Source organism: Symphalangus syndactylus, chromosome 6, assembly GCF_028878055.3.
Source record: "Symphalangus syndactylus isolate Jambi chromosome 6, NHGRI_mSymSyn1-v2.1_pri, whole genome shotgun sequence".
NCBI classification, from domain to species: Eukaryota; Metazoa; Chordata; class Mammalia; order Primates; family Hylobatidae; genus Symphalangus; species Symphalangus syndactylus.
In genome coordinates this window covers 71,316,091-71,339,616 of record NC_072428.2, presented here as the reverse complement: position 1 = coordinate 71,339,616, position 23,526 = coordinate 71,316,091, and the positions used below count along the sequence as shown (strand labels likewise).

Here is a 23,526-nt window from a genome sequence, read left to right as displayed (position 1 = left end):
AATGCCCACACATCTTCCTGAGCCATTTGGAAGCCCTTTCCTCTAGCCCTAGGTACTGATGACCCAGGCTCCTTGGTCTCAGGAGGTGCACAGGGCTGGGGGGTGCAGGCTTTTTGTCACTTACCCACTCAGCACTATTGGGCATCGGGCATTCAGAGGTCTCACAGTGGTCTCTCTAAAAACCTGGTGTCCTAGGAGAACAATTATTATTTTTGACTATTTTTGTTTCTTTGAACTGCTGCATTCACTCACTGAGGGCTCGCCCTCTCTGCACCCCTCATCTTGTTCAGGAAGGAGGGGACTGATGAGCATGGGCCCCCTTCTCCTCTCCTGTCAGTTGCCACTAAACTGTCCCCCCTGGCTTTATCACCAAGTTCTCCCACCCCTGTTGCCTCATCTCTTCTTCTTCATTCACACTTCCTTCCTTTGCCTGTTTTCTTCTCCCAGTTGGTTAAGTTCTTTATGATCCCTAGCACCACCTACCCTGAGGTCTACCAAGGACAGAAAAGCAGGGGCCTCTGTGAGGCAATGTGGTGTTATCATGGTGGGACCTCCAGGCCCCCAGAGTGAGGGAAGAGCAGGCCTGCCAGAATCTGTGCTGATGGCTAAGAATTCCTCCACCGCCGTGCCCCTACCACCCCCTACTCTTTACTCAGAAGGGAGAGGAGGTTTGCTCTCTTGCAATGACAGCCCAGCCCCTGCTGTGCACAGGGATGGGGCTCAGGGTCCCTCCCTGCACCCTGATGTTAATTAACTATAAATAGTGAATTTCAAGTTAATAGCTACCTTCTCAGGGATTTATATATAAATAGAGTTAGAGGAAAATCTAAAGCCTATTTTACTACTTTTTAGTGTTTGTGAAAATTAAGCTTAAAGTGGACAGAATAAATATTTCTCAGACAATGTCGACGCTACTGATTACAAGTGAGATGGCTGGAGCTCGCCCCTTGGTGGAGAATTTTTTGGTGATTGGAAATTGGGGACTCTGGCAACAGAAATGGCTTTACGGTGGGTGTGAAGTCACTTCTGTCCCTCGGAGAGCCTCTTGTGGATGTGAAAGCATGTATGAACACCAGTGAAATCCACCTCCACGTACACTGAGGCAGCTGATGAGAACACAAATGAGCCAGTCCTAGCACTTCCCTCCAGAGCTGGTCACTCCCGGTCTGACGTTAGAGCATGTGAATTAAGAGTGACAATTTTTTCTACTAGCTTCTGTGAATAAAGTGTTCTACAGTCAGCCAGCACTAAACTCACTAGAAAGGAGGAGGGAAGAGCGTGGAGCCAATCATCTAGAATTACCTCAGTGTGCAGAGGCTGTCCCTTGGCTGCCTTTGGGAAAAGCAGTGTGAAATATCATGTGCCTCTTTCTTTTCAAGCTCCTCCTGACAGTCACCTGGCAACACTGGAGACCTCAAAACTATGGAGATCAGAATTTCAATAGCTGTGTCGTCTCAGCATTGACCACTCCTCTGACCCAAGCTTTCTCCTGGCAGCAGGAGACGGAGTTCGTGATGTTCGTAGGAAAATACGATTTCTGAATGCAGGAGGGCCGTGCTGGGCCCCTCTGCCTGCTTCTCTCCCTGCTGTCAGCAGTGACCAGGTCTCCGGTGTGGAGGCGAGTCTGTCGTGGGTGAAACAGAAGTCCCTGGGGTAAGGCCAGACCCCAGGCCTGAAAAGGATGCAAAGCCTGCTGTTTCATGCAGCCCACCGGCAAGAGGACTACATCCGCTGCAGCCCCGCCATCCACATAACATGATATGTGAAGGCCGTCTCTTCACCCTTACCCTGGGGACCAAAGCCTGCCTTGAAGAGTGAGTACAGCACTGAGGTGTGCCTTGCATTGCTCTTTCCCCAGGTGTGCCCGTAGACTCAAGCTTGCTCATTTCTGTCCTGACACATCTCGCTGGTCCTGCGGTGGTCAGAGTCCTCCTGTTCTGTGTCAGCTCCTAGACATCATTAGTCTTTCACGTGATAAAGTATGAGCACTTTTCTCTTTTACAGTATTTGGGGAAATTCTAACACACTCCCCAGGGATTTGCGCAGGTCCCTCTGGCTCCCCTGGTGGGTAATTCTATGGATTCTGCACCTGGCAGCCAGCACTTTCCCTTGGAAGCCCCTGGGGTCCCTGTTTGTGTGGGCCTGGTCCTTGGTTTCTACCCCAGCACCTTTTGGCTGGGACCTGCCTAGAGCTGCCTGGAAGGTCATGGTCTAGGGAAGGACAGGTGGAACCCTGACCACAACAGATCCTTCTAAAACAACAAAGTCACATTGATGACGACGACTGCAGTGGGGTGAATGCCATCACAGTGGGCATGCTGGGAGCCGCCAAGGACTTACGGCAAAAGCAGTTCTTCCCAAGGCGCCCTTTGCATCTTCTCCTCCTCGTCTCTCAGTGCATTTGGAACTTGCTTATGCGTTGGAATGACTTAAATCAACTGCTCCTTTCTGTGCCCCTGCACTCAAAGCTTCCTTCATTATTAGGAAAAAGAAAAGCACACACTACCTGAAATGATTTTACTAATTTTTGAGTGACTCAGTGGAAAGTCAGTGTTGCATACACAATTTCCTCATGCTGAGCCAGCTTGAAATAAGACTCGATAAAAGGCACAGGCCTCAGTAGCAGGCGGTGCCACTGTGGACAGTGTACACTATGGTGTGAGGGTGTGCACAGGCGAGCGTAAGTGTGTTTACTCATACACACAGATAAACCAAAAGGACATCGGGCTTCCTGATGGCAAAGGTTATGGTGCTGCTGTAGCTTGTTATGGGCCCCTGGCAGTGTCAAATGGGAAATGCTTTTTTTTTTTTTTTTTATTATACTTTAGGGTTTTAGGGTACATGTGCACAATATGCAGGTTTGTTACATATGTATCCATGTGCCATGTTGATTTCCTGCACCCATTAACTCATCATTTAGCATTATGTGTATCTCCTAATGCTGTCCCTCCCCCCTCCCCCCACCCCACAACAGTCCCCGGAGTGTGATGTTCCCCTTCCTGTGTCCAAGAGTTCTCATTGTTCAATTCCCACCTATGAGTGAGAACATGTGGTGTTTGGTTTTTTGTCCTTGCGATAGTTTACTGAGAATGAGGTTTTCCAGTTTCATCCATGTCCCTACAAAGGACACGAACTCATCATTTTTTATGGCTGCATAGTATTCCATGGTGTATATGTGCCACATTTTCTTAATCCAGTCTATTGTTGTTGGACATTTGGGTTGGTTCCAAGTCTTTGCTATTGTGAATAGTGCAGCAATAAACAAACGTGTGCATGTGTCTTTATAGCAGCATGATTTATAGTCCTTTGGGTATATACCCAGTAATGGGATGGCTGGGTCAAATGGTATTTCTAATTCGAGATCCCTGAGGAATTGCCACACTGACTTCCACAATGGTTGAACTAGTTTACAGTCCCACCAACAGTGTAAAAGTGTTCCTATTTCTCCACATCCTCTCCAGCACCTGTTGTTTCCTGATTTTTTAATGATGGCCATTCTAAGTGGTGTGAGATGGTATCTCACTGTGGTTTTGATTTGCATTTCTCTGATGGCCAGTGATGATGAGCATTTCTTCATGTGTTTTTTGGTTGCATAAATGTCTTCTTTTGAGAAGTGTCTGTTCATGTCCTTTGCCCACTTTTTGATGGGGTTGTTTGATTTTTTCTTGTAAATTTGTTTGAGTTCATTGTAGATTCTGGATATTAGCCCTTTGTCAGATGAGTAGGTTGCAAAAATTTTCTCCCATTCTGTAGGTTGCCTGTTCACTCTGATGGTAGTTTCTTTTGCTGTGCAGAAGCTCTTTAGTTTAATGAGATCCCATTTGTCAATTTTGGCTTCTGTTGCCATTGCTTTTGGTGTTTTAGACATGAAGTCCTTGCCCACGCCTATGTCCTCAATCATATTGCCTAGGTTTTCTTGTAGGATTTTAATGGTTTTAGGTCTAACATATAATTCTTTAATCCATCTTGAATTAATTTTTGTGTAAGGTGTAAGGAAGGGATCCAGTTTCAGCTTTCTACATATGGCTAGCCAGTTTTCCCAGCACCATTTATTAAATAGGGAATCCTTTCCCCATTTCTTGTTTTTGTCAGGTTTGTCAAAGATCAGATAGTTGTAGATATGTGGCATCATTTCTGAGGGCTCTGTTCTATTCCATTGATCTATGTCTCTGTTGTGGTACCAGTACCATGCTGTTTTGGTTACTGTAGCCTTGTAGTATAGTTTAAAGTCAGGTAGCGTGATGCCTCCAGCTTTGTTCTTTTGGCTTAGGATTGACTTGGCAATGCGGGCTCTTTTTTGGTTCCATATGAACTTTAAAGTAGTTTTTTCCAATTCTGTGAAGAAAGTCATTGGTAACTTGATGGGGATGGCATTGAATCTATAAATTACCTTGGGCAGTATGGCCATTTTCACGATATTGATTCTTCCAACCCATGAGCATGGAATGTTCTTCCATTTGTTTGTATCCTCTTTTATTTCATTGAGCAGTGGTTTGTAGTTCTCCTTGAAGAGGTCCTTCACATCCCTTGTAAGTTGGATTCCTAGGTATTTTATTCTCTTTGAAGCAATTGTGAATGGGAGTTCACTCATGATTTGGCTCTCTGTTTGTCTGTTATTGGTGTACAAGAATGCTTGTGATTTTTGTACATTAATTTTGTATCCTGAGACTTTGCTGAAGTTGCTAATCAGCTTAAGGAGATTTTGGGCTGAGACAATGGGGTTTTCTAGATATACAATCATGTCATCTGCAAACAGGGACAATTTGACTTCCTCTTTTCCTAATTCAATACCCTTTATTTCCTTCTCCTGCCTGATTGCTCTGACCAGAACTTCCAGCACTATGTTGAATAGGAGCAGTGAGAGAGGGAATCCCTGTCTTGTGCCAGTTTTCAGAGGGAATGCTTCCAGTTTTTGCCCATTCAGTATGATATTGGCTGTGGTTTTGTCGTAGATAGCTCTTATTATTTTGAGATAAGTCCCATCAATACCTAATTTACTGAGAGTTTTTAGCATGAAGGGTTGTTGAATTTTGTCAAAGGCCTTTTCTGCATCTATGGAGTTAATCATGTGGTTTTTGTCTTTGGTTCTGTTTATATGCTGGATTACATTTATTGATTTGTGTATGTTGAACCAGCCTTGCATCCCAGGGATGAAGCCCACTTGATTATGGTGGATAAGCTCTTTGATGTGCTGCTGGATTCGGTTTGCTAGTATTTTATTGAGGATTTTTGCATCAATGTTCATCAAGGATATTGGTCTGAAATTCTCTTTTTTGGTTATGTCTCTGCCAGGCTTTGGTATCAGGACGATGCTGTCTTCGTAAAATGTGTTAGGGAGTATTCCCTCTTTTTCTATCGATTGGAATAGTTTCAGAAGGAATGGTACCAGTTCCTCATTGTACCTCTGGTAGAATTCAGCTGTGAATCCATCAGGTCCTGGACTCTTTTTTGTTGGTAAGCTATTGATTATTGCCACAATTTCACAACCTGTTATTGGTCTATTCAGAGATTCAACTTCTTCCTGCTTTAGTCTTGGGAGGGTGTATTTGTCGAGGAATTTATCAATTTCTTCTAGATTTTCTAGTTTATTTGTGTAGAGGTGTTTGTAGTATTCTCTGATGGTAGATTGTATTTCTGTGGGATTGGTGGTGATATCCCCTTTTTCGTTGTGTATTGCATCTATTTGATTCTTCTCTCTTTTCTTCTTTATTAGTCTTGCTAGCGGTCTATCAATTTTGTTGATCTTTTCAAAAAACCAGCTCCTGGATTCACTAATTTTTTGAAGGGTTTTTTGTGTCTCCATTTCCTTCAGTTCTGCTCTGATTTTAGTTATTTCTAGCCTTCTGCTAGCTTTTGAATGTGTTTGCTCTTGCTTTTCTAGTTCTTTTAATTGTGATGTTAGGGTGTCAATTTTGGATCTTTCCTGCTTTCTCTTGTGGGCATTTAGTGCTATAAATTTCCCTCTACACACTGCTTTGAATGTGTCCCAGAGATTCTGGTATATTGTGTCTTTGTTCTCATTGGTTTCAAAGAACATCTTCATTTTTGCCTTCATTTCATTATGTACCAATAGGCATTCAGGAGCAGGTGGTTCAGTTTCCATGTAGTTGAGTGGTTTTGAGTGAGTTTCTTAATCCTGAGATCTAGTTTGATTGCACTGTGTTCTGAGAGACAGTTTGTTATAATTTCTGTTCTTTTACATTTGCTGAGGGGAGCTTTACTTCCAAGTATGTGGTCAATTTTGGAATAGGTGTGGTGTGGTGCTGAAAAAAATGTATATTCTGTTGACTTGGGGTGGAGAGTTCTGTAGATGTCTATTAGGTCCACTTTATGTAGAGTTGAGTTCAATTCCTGGATATCCTTGTTAACTTTCTGTCTTGTTGATCTGTCTAATGATGACAGTGGGGTGTTAAATTCTCCCATTATTATTGTGTGGGAGTTTAAGTCCCTTTGTAGGTCACTCAGGACTTGCTTTATGAATCTGGGTGCTCCTGTGTTGGGTGCATATATATTTAGGATAGTTAGCTCTTCTTGTTGAATTGATCCCTTTACCATTATGCAATGGCCTTCTTTGTCTCTTTGGATCTTTGTTGGTTTAAAGTCTATTTTATCAGAGACTAGGATTGCAACCCCTGCCTTTTTTTGTTTTCCGGTTGCTTGATAGATCTTCCTCCATCCCTTTATTTTGAGTCTATGTGTGTCTCTGCACGTGAGATGGGTTTCCTGAATACAGCACACTGATGGGTCCTGACTCCTTATCCAGTTTGCCAGTCTGTGTCTTTTGATTGGAGCATTTAGCCCATTTACATTTGACGTTAATATTGTTATGTGTGAATCTGATCCTGTCATTATGATGTTAGTTGGTTATTTTGCTCGTTAGTTGCTGCAGTTTCTTCCTAGCCTCGATGGTCTTTACAATTTGGTGTGTTTTTGCAGTGGCTGGTACCGGTTGTTCCTTTCCATGTTTAGTGCTTCCTTCAGGAGCTCTTTTAGGGCAGGCCTGGTGGTGACAAAATCACTCAGCGTTTTCTTGTCTGTAAATTATTTTATTTCTCCTTCACTTATGAAGCTTAGTTTGGCGGGATAGGAAATTCTGGGCTGAAAATTCTTTTCTTTAAGGATGTTGAATATTGGCCCCCACTCTCTTCTGGCTTGTAGAGTTTCCGCTGAGAGATCAGCTGTTAGTCTGATGGGCTTCCCTTTGTGGGTAACCCGACCTTTCTCTCTGGCTGCCCTTAACATTTTTTCCTTCATTTCAACTTTGGTGAATCTGACAATTATGTGTCTTGGAGTTGCTCTTCTCGAGGGGTATCTTTGTGGCATTCTCTGTATTTCCTGAATCTGAATGTTGGCCTGCCTTGCTAGATTGGGGAAGTTCTCCTGGATAATATCTTGCAGAGTGTTTTCCAACTTGGTTCCATTCTCCCTGTCATTTTCAGGTACACCAATCAGACGTAGGTTTGGTCTTTTCACATAGTCCCAAATTTCTTGGAGGCTTTGTTCATTTCTTTTTATTCTTTTTTCTCTAAACTTCTCTTCTCTCTTCATTTCATTCATTTCATCTTCCATCAGCGATACCCTTTCTTCCAATTGATCGCATCTGCTACTGAGGCTTCTGCAATCTTCGCATAGTTCTCAAAACTTGGCTTTCAGCTCCATCAGCTCCTTTAAGCCCTTCTCTCCATTGGTTATTCTAGTTATCCATTCTTCTAATTTTTTTTCAAAGTTTTTAACTTCTTTGCTATTGCTTTGAATTTCCTCTCGTAGCTCAGAGTAGTTTGATCATCTGAAGCCTTCTTCTCTCAACTCGTCACAGTCATCCTCCATCCAGCTTTGTTCCGTTGCTGGTGAGGAACTGCGTTCCTTTGGAGGAGGAGAGGTGCTCTGTTTTTTAGAGTTTCCAGTTTTTTTGCTCTGTTTTTTTCCCCATCTTTGTGGTTTTATCTACTTTTTGTCTTTGATGATGGTGATGTACAGATGGGTTTTTGGTGTGGATGTCCTTTCTGTTTGTTAGTTTTCCTTCTACCAGACAGGACCCTCAGCTGCAGGTCTGTTGGAGTTTACTAGAGGTCCACTCCAGACGCTGTTTGGCTGGGTGTCAGCAGCGGTGGCTCCAGAACAGCGGATTTTCGTGAGACCACAAATTCAGCTGTCTGATAGTTCCTCTGAAAGTTTTGTCTCAGAGGAGTACCTGGCAGAATGAGGTGTCAGTCTGTCCCTACTGGGGGGGTGCCTCCCAGTTAGGCTGCTCAGGGGTGAGGGACCCACTTTAGGAGGCAGTCTGTCTGTTCTCAGATCTCCAGCTGCGTGCTGGGAGAACCACTACTCTCTTCAAAGCTGTCAGTCAGACAGGGACATTTAAGTCTGTGGAGGTTCTTGCTGAGCTTTTGTTTGTCTGTGCCTGCCCCCAGAGGTGGAGCCTACAGAGGCAGGCAGGCCTCCTTGAGCTGTGGTGGGCTCCACCCAGTTCGAGCTTCCTGGCTGCTTTGTTTACCTAAGCAAGCCTGGGCAATGGCGGGCGCCCCTCCCCCAGCCTCACTGCCGCCTTGCAGCTTGATCTCAGACTGCTGTGCTAGCAATCAGCCAGACTCCATGGGCATAGGACCCTCCGAGCCAGGTTCGGGACACAATCTCCTAGTGTGCCATTTTCCAGGCCCGTTGGAAAAGCACAGTATTAGGATGGGACTGACCCGATATTCCAGGTGCCGTCTGTTTCCCCTTTCTTTGACTAGGAAAGGGAACTCCCTGACCCTTTGCACTTCCCGAGTGAGACAATGCCTCGCCCTGCTTCGGCTCATGCACAGTGCGCTTCACCGACTGTCCTGCACCCACTGTTAGGCACTCCCTTGTGAGATGAAACCGGTACCTCAAGCAGAAATGCAGAAATCACCCATCTTCTGTGTCGCTGGGGTTGGGAGCTGGAGACCGGAGCTGTTCCTATTCGGCCATCTTGGCTCCACCCCCAACATTGGGAAATGCTTTAATGGCATGTTGTTCAATGTATATAATGGGGTCTCCCATGGCCCAAGGACCCACTATGAGCACTCCACCTTCTGTGGTGGAGAACACGGCTGGAGTCATCACAGCCCAGGTCTTTATTGAAATGCAGTGTTGACCCAGAAGGCTCATGTAGAACCCATTTGGCCAGGTCTGGACCATCTCTCTCCATCTGAACTGCCTTGGCTGCACAGAGGGACCCAGACCCAAAAGGCCCAGAATCAAGAGGAAACTGAATGACATTTACCATTACACCAGCTTTCATTTATTTTTTCCATATGATCATAAGGACTGTATTACTAAGTATGCTTATATATGCTATTTACAGTCTGTTCCCTTTTATATGATGAAAGATTAATAAAGAACAAAAAATTGCCTGCAGTAAAACCATGCCTGAGGCCAAGAGTGGTGGTTCATGCCTGTAATACCAGCACTTTGGGAGGGCAAGAGGGGCAGATCACCTGAGATAAGCAGTTCAAGACCAGCCGGGACAACATGGAGAAACCCCAACTCTACAAAACACACACACACAAAAAAAAATTAGCTGGGCATGACAGTGAGTGCCTGTTATTCCAGCTACTTGGGTGGCTGAGACAGGAGAATTGCTTGAACCTGGGAGGTGGAGGTTGCAGTGAGCCGAGATTGCACCATTGTCCTCCAGCGTGGATGAAAGGGAGAGAGAGGGAGGGAGAGAGAGGGGGAGGAGAGAGAGAGAGAGACAGAAAGAAAGAAAGAAAGAAAGAAAGAAAGAAAGAAAGAAAGAAAGAGAAAGAAAGAAAGAAAAAGAAAGAAAGAGAAAAAGGAAGAAAGAAAGAAAGAAAGAAAGAAAGAAAGAAAGAAAGAAGGAAAAAAGAAAGAAAGAAATAAAGAAAGAAAGAAAGAAAGAAAGAAAGAAAGAAAGAAAGAAAGAAGAAAGAAAGAGCAAGCCATGCCTGAAGGGCACAGTGTGGTCATCACCTCAGCAGGTTGACACTCACCTGGAGGTCATGAAATCTGTCCATTATGCCAGTGATGGGTTGAGCACTGAGCTCTGAGCTCACACACTGGGGCATGTGCCGCTGCTCTAACTCACTCCTTTAAAGAGGAAAATACAATTGAGCTTTCTAATACCAAATATTTCATCACAGGATTTAAAAACAAATAATCATTCAAGGGAAATTCGTCTTTAAAACCCTTTCCTGATGTAGCACTGCGAAATTATAGGGATTATGAACTTGAGCCACTGAGCCTAGACTGACTGATGTATTCTACCAATAAGCTATATACATAAACCCATGTCTTCCCACTTCTCAGAACCATGAAATCAATCATTCCTCCCTTTCTTTCCTTTATTTTTATTGTTTCTTAACAATACTAGAAGCCAAATTCATTCTTTTCTTAAACCACTTTTATTCATTATATGACTTCCTAAAACACCCGAAGAAAGGTTATTATCCACCATTTCTTCCATATACACCCTTTAATAACAGACAACCTACGTGAGAGTCATTGGAATTTATGGTGATTCACAGATAATTTTTTGCAGTCTTATGTTTTTAAATTAGTCTTTAGTACCAAACCTCCCTACTCCATAGCCTGACCACTCTCTCTGAGCAGTAATCAATGCTGCACTGTACCCTCAGGATTGGAAGCCATGAGAAAAAATCTTCCTCAAATCCTAACCAAGATGTTTTCCACTCAAGTGGTAAGTGGATACATTTGTAGCATGTCTGTCTGAGGCTGAATCTGAGGGAAAAGGCCTAATACTTACAATCCACTGGTTGGTTTTCCTGCTCTCCTCATTTAACTTTCTTTGGTTTTCTTGAATTTTTGCCCAAAAAGATCTCATTTGCTTCATTATCTTCTCCTATAAAAGAACTATGAATTTGAACATCACAGAAACAAATCGCTTTGGGTGTCAGACCCCCATTGATAAAGAAATCAAGGAATGAGATATGAAAGAGATTTGGGAAGATCTCAGAATGTAGAACCACGACATGCAACACAATCAGTTTAATAGGAAAATCATAAGCAGGGCCGGTTTACAGATAATGTGGCATCTTGCATCAGAATTGGAATCCACTGACACCGTGCCTTGCTAATTCTAGCATATTTTATTGTATTATTTCCAGTGTTGGTAAATAGGTTTCTTATATAGAAGGCTTTTGAACTTGTAGTTTAGATAGCCAGAAACCCTTTCTGATATTGAGCTCTTTACAGTGCCTTGAACATTAAAGTAAATAGCCAAATTATTATAATGATTATTAACTTCATCACTCCCTCAGTGAAATGCAAGTTCCAGGAAGGAAGGTATTCTCACAGATTCCGTTTAAATTTTTACCATTGATACCTAGGCACTACATGACATCCAGTACAGAAAAGAATAATCCTCATGCTCTTCATCTTCTCCCTAATCTCTTCACTTGTGCCATCCTCCAGCTTTCAAAGTGCTCTCAGAGCCATCACTTACCCAGTGTTCCTTAGTTGCCCCTCACAGTGTCTGTGAGCCCCGTGCTCCTGAGCGTACGGCAAATGAAGCAGGCTCTTATCCACTGCTCCAAATATCTTTTTTTCTCCCTGTGGAACCCACACATTTGTTCATTAGAACTCAGGAATTGCCAGAGACTGGCTTTCCTGGCAATGCACACCAGATTCTTCAGAAGAATATTGGTTTTGATGTCCTCCTGCTGTGACAATTCCCCACATGTGGGCAGCAGGTAGGAATTTTGGCTTCTTCCCAGGAAAGGCAGAGACAGGGCCTACAGAAGCTAGGGCCGCAGCCTGTAGTGATGGGGTCTATGAGTTAGTTCAGACAGAAGAGGCAGATGGGTTCTTTCTGGAAGGCTTGTGTGATGTCTGAAAACATTTCCCTGAAGGAAGGAAATTAGGAAGGGTATGATTGAAACTTCATCTTATGCCTTGGGGAAACAAAGACCAAAGCAAAATTTGACTCAGGTTGTGACTCAGTGATAAACTTCTGTCTAGAGTAGAACAGGCTTTATTTTGTATAAGACAAAAAGAGAACCTGAGGCCCAAAGAGAGCTCTTGGATCTGTAGGTAAAATTGTTGGGTTCATACACAACTCACAGGGCACTACATCCTACCATTTTCTTTTGCATAGAAAAATGAACCTCAGAGAGGCCAGGTGTGATGGCTCACACCTGTAATCCCAGCACTTTGGGATGCCAAGGCTGGTAGATCAGGTTAGAGACCAGCCTGGCCAATATAGGGAAACCCTATCTCTACTAAAGACACAAAAATCAGCCAGGAGTGGTGGCACATGACTGTAATCCCAGAAACTTAGGAGACGGGGCAGGAGACTCACTTGAACCCTGAATTTGCAGTCAGCTGAGACCGAGCCACTGCGCTTCAGCCTGGATAATAAAGCAAGAAGTAAGAAAGAAAGAAAGAATGAGAGAATAAGAGAGAGAGAAAGAAAGAGAGAGAAAAAAACAGAAAGAAGAAAGAAAAAGAAAGAAAGAAAGAAAAGAAAGAAAGAAAGAAAGAAATAGAAAGAAAGAAAGAAAGAAAGAAAGAAAGAAAGAAAGAAAGAAAGAAAGAGAAAGAAAGAAACAAGAAAAGAAACCTCAGTTTTGTTGAGTTTTGACTTTACTCCAAAAAGCTTCAGGTTTAAGAGTATGAAGTTAGGACCAATTTATACCATTAGAGGATGGGTCCTGAATACTCTGAAAATCATTCTTAATGCTCATTGTGATTGGTTTAGAAAAGACTGATTTAGTACAAAAGAAAAAAAGTGATTTGTTTAGGAAATGGTATTTAACTGCAATTTTACTCTCATTGTTTCATTTAGATGTCATAATTTTCTCCTTTAAAGTATTTTGTAAAATCTCAATCACAATCCACCACTGCAAAATGATTTCTAAATAACCATTATTTATTTACTGAACATTGTGAGATTTGATCAGATTTCACCCAGAAATGCTGAAGAGACATTTAGTATACTCTAAAACACTTGTATATATGCTTGTCTTGTGGAGGCGCAAGCACTATGGACTCAAAAGTGGGAAGCTTCTCTCCCTAGTAAGGGGAGGGCACCACTGGGATCACTGGTGCCATCTCCTGCAATGGATCTTCTGATGTTGGGTCGAACAGAAATTCAGGAGTTGATTTCCCTCGGCGGGTGGAGCGGGATCCTTCCTTGGCTATCTGTTCTTTTGCTACTAACACTGCTGCTGCCTGCCCTCTTAGCCACTGTGGGGGGTCTAGCACCAGCTGTAACCAAGTGTCTATGTATGAAAACTGGTCTGAGTGTCCTGACTTACCAGTTACCTTGTGCCATATCTTAGAAACAAGGGACCTGTCCAGGCTTCTTTCTGATGGCCAGGCCACTTCTAATGTTGGCCAATCTATTCCACACAAAGTTCTAAGTTTCCCTGGTGTCATAGTAACCCCATAGTCTCCATTAAATCCCATCTTAAAATTTTTCAACATAGTTCCTAGCAGAGTAGGCTTACTTTGTGTCTGACCCATGTTTCCTCAAGACAAAACACCAAGCTCACACCACACGCACACCACAGAACAAAGAATGGGTAAAAAGGTCACATACACACTTTTTCAGTTTTCACCAAACCAGAATCAAAACCAAAATCAGAGTATCCAGAAATCCAAGCCAGGTCAAACAAAAACCAAAGTATCAAGCAATTCAAGTCAATTCAAAAACGAAAGCCAAAGTGCCAGTACAGGCACGCAGTGGGTGATCAGGACACACTTCCACTCAAGTGGAGTAGGCAAGTTCCAAAGACCAGTCTTACCAAGTTTCAAATGTCTGGACTCCAAGTGCCTGTTCCTTCCCGGTGTTCAGCCACTGCGTTGATCCTCCACAGGGGCCTACCACACACCGCTCTGATGAGGCGTTCCACCGGGGCAATTGCCTACCCGGGAGCGCTCTCAGGATCCACATCGCTCAAACTGGCTGGAGTCCCCCGCAGGGATGCGCCACAGGGCAGGCCTAAGCCAACTAAGGGGCAGCCTCAACTGTCCATCAGTTACCTCGTTTCCTGGTCAGGGAACCAAGAAATGTAGCAGGACGAGTCACAGACAAAACTCCTCAGACACCGGATTAAAGAAGGAAGAGGTTTTTTATTCGGCCGGGATCCTCAGCAGACTTGTGTCTTAAGAGATGAGCTCTCTGAAAAAGAAATTCCTAGGGCTTTTAAGGGCTTACAACTCTAAGGGGTCTAGGTGAAAGAGTCGTAATAGATCAAGTAAGCATGAAGAACGTGACTGGGGGCTACATACATCAGCTAACAGAACAAAAAGTTTTTTTTTTTCTTTCGAGACAGAGTCTTGCTCTGTCGCCCAGGCTGGAGTGCAGTGGCGCAATCTCAGCTCACTGCAAGCTCTGCCTCCTGGGTTCATGCCATTCTCCTGCCTCAGCCTCTCCGTGTAGCTGGGACTACAGGCGCCCGCCACCACGCCCGGCTAATTTTTTTGTATTTTTAGTAGAGAGGGGGTTTCACAGTGGTCTTGATCTCCTGACCTCGTGATCCGCCCGCCTCGGCCTCCCAAAGTGCTGGGATTACAAGCATGAGCCGCCGCGCCTGGCCAGAACAAAAAGTTTTACAGTGCTTTCTCATACAATGTCTAGAATTTACAGATAACACCAGTAGTTTTGGTCAGGGGTTAATATTATTATTATTTTAACCACCAGGGCCAGGTGGTGGCACCAAGGTCGTCTAGGTATTTATCTTACTTCTGTTTCTTTCTTTTTGCTTTCTCCCTTTTCTCCTGTCTTATAAACTACAGAAAAGGGGAGGGTGGGGAGCAACTGGGAAGGACAACAGGAGAAGTGGTGGTCTCATACCATAATACAACAGCTAAATCTAGCTCTGATGCTTATTCTGTGTGGACAATAACAGCAGAGCCAATGGCTGATTTGTGGGAGGTAAAAACTACTTTTGCAGAATCGTACATGATTTCAGCAGAAGGGCAAGGACATTTCAGTTGGGAACAGATTGCTCTGTGGTAATGTGATCACTATGTACCCAACAATGGCTCTTTCTTCCTAGCGTCAATGCAGATGTTATTTTCTCCTTAACTATTATCATCTCTGTTTCTAACCATATAAAAGTATATCCACTATATATCTGAAGTAAATTCATACTAGTGGTGCAACATCTCCAGCATTTTAAGTGTAAAAAGAGAAAACGTATGATGTGTTTACTCACTGTTTTATACTCTGTAACACATGAAGAGAAGACCCTTTTATTCATTGCCTGTACTATTATTTTTAAACTTTCTGAAACACTTTATCTTATATCCAGCATAGAATTGAGTTTCCCTTTTTGATTTAATCTGACAATATTTTTTTCCTCTAATAAGAGCATGTTATGCTATGATCTATATGCACATATCTTCTTTTGCTGTCTTGTTTGTTTTTATTGATTTTGTTTTGATGTTGTGATATTTGGAAGAGTTAAATTTTTATTCTGATGGCTACCTTACGTAATTTCATAAAATCATCTCTTTCTTTAGACAGTAGCTAATGTCTCTAAACTAAGAACAATGATATTAACTCTTTCTTGTCTTCCCTATGTGATCTTTCATCCCCCAATTGGATATAATAATATTAACTTTGTTTCCCCTGGTGCCATTAAGTATGCCTACATTTCTATAAACAATATCCTTTGACTCCCAGGCATTACAGATGTGCAGTCAGTAAAATCATCCTGCAGAATACCTTCTTTTTCCTTTTCTTCTATTTTTCTTAGTGTATCATTTCTGTAATGCCAGAGCACCTACGGTTGCATTTCTTTCTGTCAGCTTTATCCAGCATTTGTTTTTGTCTTTTATTTAAGGTTAAATATATTCCTTGCTCACTATGACACTGGGGAAAGGAAGGTTTTTGTTGTCATGGTTGTGCTTGTACAGTTGCTTATTTAAAAACATTGGCGAAAACAAAAAATGTATGTAGATAGAATGGAGATAAGACAGAAAATGAGAGCGATTGATGATGAGTGTGCTTATTCTAGGCTGGGAGGGGTGCTACACCGAGTAGTGTCTCCAAGGCTACAGGAAAGGATGGTTGATTGGGAGCAGGTGGAGTTTCCAGTGGAGGAGAGAAGTCCTGTCTTCAACAACCTGTGCAGAACCAGGAACTGGTAATGGTTCAAATCAACTTACAGACCTGGAGGTAAAAATTTAGGACAACTCGTTTAGCACCTCGTTTCCTAGAAAATATTAGCTACTATTTGCTGAGCATCTGTCAGTCTGTCTGTAGCATGGAAGATCTGAGTACAGGGGAGACTGGATTAGTAACAGTGGGTCGGAAAATTATATAATATCCATCCAAAATTCCTGCTTTACATACACTGCACTTGGTATTTCCAGAACTAGAAGTTAAAGAAATTATTTGTGCTTGAACTTGCAGAAAACTGCCTTTTCCCGTCTTCTCTTGCATCTTAAACTGGAGTTTCTCTTTTTCTTGAGCTTCAGTGTCCTTCCCAACTCACTTTATAATTGACTTCCTGCAGTTTCTCCTTAGGGCAGGGCTTTGTTTCAGAGGTGGTTAATTTGTAGGGTTCATAGGATACAGACCACTCACAGCACCTGCTTTTTGCCATCCTCACTCTCAGCTGGGAGTTGAGGCTCAGGAAGCCTTCTGCAAGCCTCAGCTGCTGTTCTCAGATTAATCTGCTAAGTTCTTTTTGCCTAGTAGGAATCTCTGAATTTAGGAACATAGATGTTAGCGCTTGTATTTCTAGTTTTTCCAGTTCCCAGGGCCATTAAAGATTTTTTTCCTTTCCTTTCCTTCTTCCAAAAAAGTTGGTGATTCCCCTGGGTCCCTGTGGTTTAACCTCACAAAAGGTTCATGATGACACCCTGTTACATTGTTTTGTCATAGTTAATACTTCATTATCCCAGTTGCTCGGTCAGTTTTTGTGAGAGATTCAGGGATATTAATAAAACTGTGCTGCTGCTACTAACATCTTGCATAAAAGCCCTATTAATTAAAATGTTTATTTTACATGTGATTTGAACTTGTAATTTTTATTCAAAGTTTTTCAATAGAGATCCAGAAAAGACCCTCCTTATATTTGTAGTTTTGTGCATTGCAACACTTTCTAGTGAAAAAAAACAAAACAAAACATTAGAACAACACAAGTGATAGTAAAAGAATAAACCCTACAATCCATTAATTATAAAATGAAATACTGTGCAGGTGTTAAGAATGAGGGAATCAATAAGAACTTGTGTGGGGTAACTATAAACTTTTAAAAAATAAAGTATATGCTCATGTGACCATATTATCGTTAAAAAAAAAACCAAGCATACTTGCACACAGCTTCAAGCAAAATGGGTACATTCATTTAAAAATATTTAAATTAAGTAAATGGCCCAATAATTTAACTTTGTAAAATTCTATGTCCTCTGATTATTTTATATGCTAGAAACAGGCATTACTGTTTTGTTTATTTCATTTCAAATAATTGTAGTCACATGAGGTTTAAGTTATAATACACAGAGGTCACATATGCCAATTTTTTAAATGGATACCTTATTTACTACTATTGAGTTTTGAGAATTCTTTACATATGCTAGATATAAGCTCTTTGTCAGATATAGGGTATGCAAATTATTTCTCATGGTCTGTAATTCAGTTTTTCAACCTCTTTACAGGGTCTTTCTAAGTAAAAAAAAAAAAAAAAAGAAGTCCAGTTTTATCACTTTTTCCTTTTGTAGATTTTGTTTTTGATATCAAGCCTAAAAATTCTATGCCTAGCCCAAGGTCTCAAGAGTTTTCTTCTATTTTTAAAAGGTTAATGAATTAATAAATTTATTTATTTATTATTTTTGAGACGAGGTTTCGCCCAAGCTGTAGTGCAGTGGTGCCATCATTGCTCACTGTAGCCACAAACTATGGACTGAAGTGATCCTTCTGCTTCAGCCACTTGAGTAGTAGCTGAGATTACAGTCACGAGCTACCATACACAACTTAAAGTTTTGTAATACTACATTTCACACCTAAGCCTGTGATTTATGTGAGTTAAATTTTATATAAAGTATAAATTTAGGTCAATCTTAGTTTTTGTACCTATGAATGTCCAATTGCTCTAGCACCATTTGTTGAAAAAGGTATCCTTCCTTTAAACGGATTTTGCATCCTTGTTAAAAAAAGTCAGTTGAATATCCTGTGGTCTGTCACCTTTTAATAAGATAAAAACATTAACATTCACCAGATATCAAAGTTTAGAAATTTTTTTAAAGCCAAACTTCTGAAAATAGAATAAAAACACCTTCACATGTCAAATTAGTCAATTTGCATAGGACTAATTCATTTAAGTATATTAAAATACAAACTAATTCAAAACACTAAGGTGATAATACAAAACTATAAATTAAAGGCTAATTATTAAGTCAAATTGCTGTATTCTATGTCTTAGAGTGAATTCAGAAGGATCCATTGTATTATTGAATAGGCAAGTTTTAATTTCAGAGGATGAAACTGATATATTACTGCCACCTTGTGGATATTCTGTTATTATAGGCTATTATAAAAAGCAATGAGGATATGTAATCTGTTCTAACAAGAAGCATTTCCTTTTTTTTTTGCCATTTTTATTATTATTATTATTACATTTTAAGTTCTGAGATACATGTACAGAACGTGGAGGTTTGTTACATAGGTATACACGTGCCATGGTGGTTTACTGCACCCAACAACCCATCATCTACATTAGGTATTACTCCTAATACTATCACTCCCCCAGCCCCCAACCCCCTGACAGGTCCCGGTGTGTGATGTTCGCCTCCCTGTGTCCATGTGTTCTCATTGTTCAACTCAAAAAAAAAAAAAAGAAGCATTTTCTGCTTTCCCAATTTCTTAACTACAATGCAACTTTATGTTTAATTTAACTAATTTAATTTTTTTTGAGACAAGGTCTATCTCTGTTGCCCAGGCTGGAGTGGAGTGGCGTGAATATGGTTCAGTGAAACCTCCACCTCCCTGGCTCAAGTGATCCTCCTTCCTCAGCCTCCCGAATAGCTAGGACCACAGGCATGCACCACAATAGCCAGCTAATTTCTTTTTTATTTTTTGTAGAGATGAGGTCTCACTTTGTTGTCCACGCTGGTCTCAAACTACTGGGCTCAAAGGATCATCCCGCCATGGCTTCCCAAAATGCTTGGATTTATAGGTGTGTGCCATAGCACCAGGACAAAGCAACTTTAGAGAAGTCTTTTTTTCTTTCATAAAAACAGTTGTAGATATTTTCCTTATGGAATTTATTTGTGATAATATATTTTAAGAGATGGTTTAATTTGTTAAATAATTTGTCTCAGATAATAATAATTGATTAATATTAAAACTACAAAACAAATAGGGTCTTCTTTTACTATGAAAAATGAAAGTTGATTCTGACATCTATGTAAACATTTTAAGTATTCAAAGTATATAAATGTGAAGTCCTATCAAGAGTAATTAGACAAGAGAAAGAAATAAAGGGCATTAAAATTGGAAAGGAGAACATCAAATTGTTCCTGTTTGCAGATGACATGATCTTATCTATAGGAAAACCTGAAGACTCTACCAGAAAACTTTTAGAACAAACAAATTCAGTGAAGTTGCAAGACACAAAACTAATACACAAAAATTGGTAGCATTTATATCTATGGAAACAAACTAGCTGAAAAAGAAATCAAGAAGGCAAACCTATTTACCGTAGTTACCAAAAAAAAAACCTAGACATAAATGTAACCAAGGAGGTAAAATGAAAACTACAAAACACTGATGAAAGAAATTGAAGAAGATACAAACAAATGAAAAGTAGAAAGTAGAACAGAGGATACTGCAAGCTGAAAAGGGTAGGGAGAAAGGAGGGATGTAAGAGATTGTTAATGGATACAAAATTACAGCTAGGTAGAAATAATAAGTTCTAGTGTTCTATAGCACTGTAGATGACATTCATGCTCATGGATCAGAAATACTAATGTTGTTAAAGTGACAGAACTACTCAAAAGCAACCTACAGATTCAATGCAATCTCTATCAAAATACCAATGAACATTCTTCACAAAATTAAAAAAAAAATCCAAAGAGATTGTATGGAATCAAAAAATATCCTGAATAGCCAAAGCAATCCTTAGCAGAAAGAACAAAACTGGATGTATCATGCTACCAGACCTCGGAATATACTACAAAGCTGTAGTAACTAAAACATCATGGTAGTGGCATAAATACAGACACAGACCTATGGAACAGAATAAAGAACTCAGAAAATCCACATATCTCAGCCAATTGATTTTTTACAAAGATGCCAAGAACACTCATTGGGGAAAGGATAGTCTCTTCAATAAATTGTGTTTGGAAAACTGGATATCCAAATGCAGAAGAATGAAACTAGACCCCTGCCTCTCACCCTATACAAAAATTAACTCAAAATATCTCAAATGCCCAAATATAACACCCAAAATGGTAAAGCTACTAGAAGAAAACATAGGGGAGATCCTTCAGGACATTGTTCTGGGAAAAGATTTTATGAATAAGGCATGAAAAGCACAGGCAACAAAAGAAAAAATAAACAAATGGGATCACATCAAGCTAAACAGCTTCTGCACAGCAAAGGAAATAATAAAATGAGTGAAAAGACAACCTACAGAATGGGAGAAAATATAAACTACTCATCTGGCAGGAAATTAATCTCAAGAATATACAAGGAATTCAAACATATCAATAGCAAAGAAACTCAACAATCTAATTAAATATAAGCAAATTCTCTGAACAGACATTTCTCAAAATAAGACATACAAATGACCAACAAATATATGAAAAAATGTTCAACACCACTAATCAGCAGGGAAATGCTAATCAAAGCCACAATGAGGCAACATCTCACCCCAGTTCGGATGGCTATTATAGAAGAGACAAAAATAAATGCTGGCAAAGATGTGAAGAAAAGGGACTTTTTTTTTTTTTGACAGTCGCATTCTCTGTCCAGGCTGGAGTGCAGTGGTGGTGTAATCTGGTTCCCTCTGCTTCTAGGGTTCAAATAGTTCTCCTGCCTCAGCCTCCTGAGTAGCTGGGGGAAAAGGAACTCTCATACACTGTTGGTAGGAATGTACATTAGTGCAGCCAGTATGGAGAACAGTATTGAAACCCCTCAAGCAATCCCACTACTGGGAATTTATCCAAAGGAAAGAAAAGCATTATATTGGAGAGCCATCGGCATCCCCATGTTTATTCCAACAGTATTCACAATAGCCAAGATATGGAATCAACCTAGGTTTCCAACAACAGAAGAATGGATTTTAAAAATGTGGTATATATATACCAAGGAAGGCTATTTAGCCATAAAAAAGAATAAATAAAATCTTGTCATTCTCAGCAACATGGATGGAACTGGAGGATATAATGTCAAGCAAAATAAGCCAGGAATAGAAAGTTCAACACCACATGTTCTAACTCACGCAGAAGCTAAAAAAAAGTTGATCTCATAGAAGTAAAAAGAAGAAGAGCGAATACTGCAGGCTGAAAAGGGTAGAGAGAAAGGAAGGATAGTAAGAGATTTGTTAATGGGTACAAAATTACAGTTAGTTAGGAGTAATAAGTTCTAGTGTTCTATAGTACTGTAGATGACTATAGTTAACAATACTATATTATGTAGTTTAAAATACCAAGGAGTAGTTTGAATGTTCCCAATACAAAGAAATAATAAATGATTGAGATGATAGATATGCTAATTACCCTGATCCGATCACCATCTACATGTATTGAAACATCCCCATATAGCCATGAATATGTATAAACTTTGTCAATTTATAAAGTAAAAAAAAAAATCTTGAAGAATGCATTTGAAGAACTTGTACTCAAGAAATCAACTTATTTTAAGAACTTGAGTCTCCTGGGAATTTGTGTTTTCTAGACCAGTACTTCTCCAAATTAAAGCAAATTTAGGCTGGGCATGGTGGCTCATGCCTATAATCTCAGCACTTTGGAAGGCCGAGGCCGGCAGATCACTTGAGGTCAGGAGTTCGAGACCAGCTGACCCAATATTGTGAAACCCTGTCTCTACTAAAAATACAAAAATTAGCTGGGCGTGATAGCATGCGCCTGTAATCCCAGATATTTTGTAGGCTGAGGCAGGATAATTGCTTAAACTGGAGAGGTGGAAGTTGCAGTGAGCCAACATTGCACCACTACACTCCAGCCTGGGCAACAGAGCAAGACTCTGTCTCAAAAAAAAAAAAAAAAAGCTAATTTATTTCACTTTGGTTTTGTGTCAAAATGTAGATTCTTTTAAAGTAAATCCAAAGAATTTAGATGTAGTTGAAGCTTGTAATCTGTTCTTAATTGTTTTAATAAAAATAAAATATTTAGATTTAGAGTAAATCTAAAGTGAGGCCTGAAGCTGCTCCCAGGTGATACTGATGCTGCTCATTTTTGCCCACATTTTGAATCACAAGGTTCTAAATTAGTGGTTTGAAGTCCTACATGCGTAATCACTTGGGGAGCTCAATTAACACCCAGCAACAGACTAATTATTAATAAATCAGAAACTTCAATATTAGGCTTCAATCACTGGCAATTTTTTTTTTTTTTTTGAGGTGGAGTCTCCCACTGCCACCCAGGCTGAAGCACACTGGCACAATCTTGGCTCACTGCAAGCTCCACCTCTGGGGTTCATGCCATTCTCCTGCCTCAGCCTCCCGAGTACCTGGGACTACAGGTGCCCACCACCACGCCCAACTAATTTTTTTGTATGTTTAGTAGAGACGGGGGTTTCACCGTGTTAGCCAGGATGGTCTTGATCTCCTGACCTCGTGATCCGCCGGCCTCGGCCTCCCAAAGGGCTGGGATTACAGGCATGAGCCACTACGCCCGGCCAATCATTGGCATTTTTAAAGGTCCCAGGTGATTCTAATGTGAGGTCTTTACAGACATCTTGTAAGTTGAAAACTATAAAGTGTAAAATTGTCTTTGCCTCCCTTTTGGAAACCGCAAATGAATGTCAAAGTTGGAACAGAAGTAGAAAGCATACAAAAATGAACTTGACAATACCCATCTACCGATCCGTGATAGGTATTTGTGTACAACTTGACCTACTTGACTTTTAAGGTCAGTTTGCTCCTATTATTATTAAGAATAAGTTCTAGTACAATGATGGCAATATTTTTCATTGACAGCAGTTCACCCATTGAGTGTTGATACCATGGGTCTGAGTGAAGCTGAGGATGGAAGAAACACAGGGTGAGGGAGCGGGATAGTTTGCCCCTTCAAGGACTGACAGGAAATAACACAAAAGTGGGGGGGAGGTGGGAAGAATAAAGTCCACCTTCTGAGTAAAGCAAAGCAAAGTGTTCTCAGCCAATCCAAGGTTCACTGAGATTACTAAACAAGAGGGTACAGCAAGGGTTCAGGTCCCTTAGAAATGAAGGTAAATGATTCTGAATAGCTGAGATACTTGCTGAAAGCTAAGGGAATATGGGAGATAAGTGGTGGAAGGAAGTTATAAGTGACTTTATGATGAAATGCTGAAACAAAAATTTTATCTCGTGTGTCTCATTTCTTACTGCAACATGTATATATTCTTAT

General features: G+C 40.8%; 1 protein-coding gene and 1 non-coding gene across 2 annotated transcripts in view; both read left to right on the top strand.

Moving 5' to 3' along the window:
- LOC129485315 (N-acetylated-alpha-linked acidic dipeptidase 2-like) overlaps positions 1-23,526 on the top strand; it is a 61,181-nt gene that overhangs the window by 3,817 nt on the left and 33,838 nt on the right. The gene's annotated exons all lie outside the window — the stretch shown is intronic.
- LOC129485561 (small nucleolar RNA SNORD56) lies at positions 23,087-23,157 on the top strand. The gene has a single exon (XR_008658701.1). It is a non-coding gene; the product is annotated as a small nucleolar RNA SNORD56 (small nucleolar RNA).